Below are 4,319 nucleotides of genomic sequence, written 5' to 3'. Positions count from 1 at the left end.
ATATCCTAACGGTAAAGGAGGCTGCTCGTGAAAATCAGGAAAACGAGTCAGGCAGAACAAACCAATTGTCACGACAGATTTGTTATCGGGTACGTCCAGGAAGCCAGATTGAACAACATAATTGGTGGAGCACTAGAGAGAAACAGAGATCTAGGTTTGAATCCTAGTCAGACACACAGTGTTGTTGTAACCATTTAACACAGAAAAAGAGTACAAGGACCGATTCCCAGCATGTTTGTTTCTCTGCAGCACAAAGAGTGTACTTAAAAACTTCCTGGCAGGTCAAAGCAGTGAGCCACTCTAGGAACCACACCCGGGAACTCGCCGTTCACGACAGAGCCGTCGAGGGATACCCGTCCCGTTCTCAGAGCTCCAGTTTCGCAAGTGCTCCTCTCCTATTTCCCGAGCTGCGTAGAAGCTCTCCCACGTGACGTACCTCGCAGGACTGACACTCCCAGAACGGGGGATGCTGCAGGAAAATGGGTTGACTGTGGCCAGGAGTGTTGTCCCTAGCACAAATCTTTCACTCTCCAGAGAACTGAGTGCTATTTTGAAACTTCCCGGGACTTGAATCGGAAACCTCACGCAGCACAATTGATGCTACGAGGGAGAGATGTGTCCGGATGCCGTTTCTGAACTAATAGCACTGTCTGCAAGTTGAGGTTCTGGGCAGAGTTCGGCAAAATTGATTCAAAAGACAAATAATTGATACAGATAGAAATATTAACAACTACAAAAAGGATAGATTGCACTCACTGTAAAGATGACACCCTGAGCTGCAGATAGGCACAACAAAAAAACTGTTACACACTAAGCAGCTTCGGTCCAAGCCTTTTTCATAAAAGAAAGGAAAGCACACACACACACACACACACACACACACACACACACACACACACACACGTGCGACCACTATCTCCAGCTGCTCTAGCCGGACTGCAGTTTTCTCTTTCAAAATTGAAAAATTATTTTTCCTTTTCTACCACACATTCAAACTAGTTACACAATTTCTTTGATATTTCTCTTACTGCTGAAATTTGTGGTAAGCTTCCCTTGACCTTGGTCAGCAACACAAGTGAACCATTTGCTTTCAAACAGTAACACAGTGCTGCAGTAATTCCACGTTCTCCCTCTGGTGTAGAAAGGTGAGTGTCTCTCAACACTTTCTCAATAGTAAGAAGTCACTGTTCTGGAGTATTTAAGAGGTCTGTCTTCCAGTTCTACGCAGAGGCATCCAGCACGGTACTAAGAAGTTGGTAACACGTATTTGTACCTAACCTAGAAATGCTTCTAGAGCTTCTGCGATAAGGCCCGATTTAATAAATTCTTTTATGTACTCAAATTCGGTGTCTGTTATGAAATTTTTTAAACTTGTAATCCGTGTGACCGCACACATTTATCTTGAATATTTTTTTTCTTTTCTTTTCTTTTGTTTTTCATTCTAAAAACTATTTCATCTGTAACACCACAGTGAGTTTGCTCAAAACTCTTTCAGTTATTTTGGATGTCCATTAGCATTGCACAAAGCAAACCAGCTTCCTTTCTTCTCAGTGATCACGTCAGTTCAGTAGGTGATACACTTCAAACAAAATATTTGACCAGTCTTTTCCTGAGCTCATTATCTACATTTCTGCTCACGTTTTTCTTTCCATGAAAGTTTCATTAGCTACCACAATTCTAGCTTTGGTCTCCTGGTAGCACATTAGATCTGCTATTATTGTGTTTCTTGCCTACGTGAAAGCTGTCACTTCGCTAATTTTGTTTTATCTTAATATTAGCTATTTTTACCTGCTTTGTCAGTAAATATGCAGTGTTATTTTCTTACTGATTTTCGTACCATATTTTTCACAGGTTTCATTAAGATATTTTAACATTTTCTTTGTACTACTTTCACTTCCTACTGGGGGACCAGAGAAGTGCTTCCACATGTGGTGTTTTTATCACCTGGCATCCCCTGGTAACAGTGCCACTGGCCTGGCCAGACTCCTCGTCACGATGACAGCCGAGGATTTACAGAATAGGTCCTTTTCGAGACCAACCTTAAGAACAATATTGCCTGACTCAGAGGGATTTTCAACAACCAAATCAGTTTCATTATCTGATGTATGTCAAAAACACTACGATTGTGGTGCGAACGACTGCCGACCGAGAATCGGTGGAGTGAGACTAGTTATACGGAGACCTCACTTGATATATAGAAGTATACTCTGCAAACCGAGCCTAGTGATAAAATCCGCTCGTCCAATAGACGGTGACGACATCGAAATCCTAACTGTGGAACTCGACAAGTGCACTGTTACTTGCGTCTACAAACCCCCTGCTGCTAAGTTTGTTTTACAATCCTCAGGAAATCACCACAACCAGAAAAACAGAGCCATTGTCGCCGATTTCAACAGCTACCACATCAATTGGAGGTACAGTGCACGTAACGATGGCAGGCTCGAATTTGATCTGTGGGCAGAATGCCGGCAATCGAACTAGTCCCCGACTGAAGCAACTGAAGACATTCTACTGCTGTCAAGCTGTCAACAGATGAAGTCGTGACCCTGATCTCCTTTTTTTTTCAGCCGTGAAACCAGCCAAATAATAAAACATGTTCTCCGAGCAATACCGTCCACACGACACAGACCCGTTACGTGCACCACTCGAAAACTTTTACCATCACAAGTCACACATTTCGGATGCAAGTCCGACTTTGAAAAGGCCAAGTGGGCTGTCTTCACCAAAGTGGTTGGAGGCAAGGTGTTGGAAATAGATGTCAATCCAAAGAACTATGACACATTCATCAAGCTCCTGCTTAAAGGAGCATGTCAGTTTCCCAAGGGGGTGTGGAACCAGCTACATACCAGGGCTACAAGATGACGATGCACAGTTATATATCAATTATTGTCACAGCTTTGAGGAAGATCTTTTTCTGACTTAATGAGGGAGTCGGGTGAGATACTAATGCAGAGAGTAGGTCCCACTCACAGAAATGAGAGGTGCACGTTGATAACAGGCCTTGGCTTTACTCACAAAAGCAAGAAGGCCTGGTCCACAACAAAGTAGTTATCCAAAGCACTCACAAATCTGATTTAGCAGCTGACAGCAATTGAAATCACCTATCAATTTCACTCAATGGGCAGCGCAGCAGAAAGTGCCTGAAGACTATTGTTGAGGTAACACGCAATACACAACTGCAAACTGACAGCATCAGCTGCCCAGTTACAACAGAAAAAAAGCACTAACGGTCTTCGAGTCAAGAAATTTGACAAAGCTGTCGAGGTAGACAATCTACATGTAGAATTGCTGAAACACCTAGGTATAACTTACTGGCTACACCAAATGTTCAACCACCTGGAAACATTAACATTCCGAAGCTCTGGAGACGAGCTCACGTTGACGCTCTGATCGACCCCGGAAAAATCACCAAATGAGCCAAAAAATTTTCAATTTTCTTTTACTCTGCCGATTTCTTCTAGCCCAGCTCATTTCCCTCGTAGAAAATAAGTTCATTAGAGAACACGCTGGCTTCCAAGCTGTGCTGCCTCGTACAAGGCAGGTATCAGATATTACCCAGAGTATTGAAGACGGCTCTGAGACACATCTTGTCACCAGTATTGCCTTTGTTGACATGAGTGCAGCCTACAACATGACAGACATCAGGTGACTTCTCCCAAAGATGTACAACACAACCAAAGATCACAACTTCTCCACCTACACGGATACTCTACAAATCACATTTAAGAGGCTGGTAGAAGGTTCATTGAAGCACCTTCACAATTCTCTATTATTCCAATCTTGTATAGTGCACGGAAAGAATAAACACCTGTATCTTTCCACGGGAGCTCTGATTTCCCATATTTTATCACGGTTATCGTTTCTCCCTATGTAGGTTGGCATCAACAAAATATTTTCGCATTCGGAGGAGAAAGTCGGTGGTGGAAATTACGTGAGAAGATTTCTCCGCAATGAGAAATGCCTTTGTTTTAGTGATGTCCAGCCCAAATTCTGTATCATTTCAGTGACAAAGTCTCCCCATTTCACGATAATACAAAATGTGCTGCCCTTCTTTGAACTTTTTCGATGCACTCTATCAATCCTGTCTGGTAAGGATCCCATATGGCACAGCAGTATTCTAAAAAAGGACAGACAAGTGTAGTGTAGGCAGTCTAGCAGATCTGTCACATTTTCTAAGTGTCCCGCCAATAAAATGCAGTCTCTGGTTAGCTTTCCCCACAACATTTTCAATGTGCCCTTTCCAATTTAAGTTGGTCGTAAATGTTATTCCTAGGTATTTAGTTGAATTTACGACCTTTAGATCTGACTGATTCATTGTG

This window comes from Schistocerca americana, chromosome 10 (genome assembly GCF_021461395.2).
Source record: "Schistocerca americana isolate TAMUIC-IGC-003095 chromosome 10, iqSchAmer2.1, whole genome shotgun sequence".
Lineage (NCBI taxonomy): Eukaryota > Metazoa > Arthropoda > Insecta > Orthoptera > Acrididae > Schistocerca > Schistocerca americana.
Note: the sequence above shows the minus strand (reverse complement) of the source record.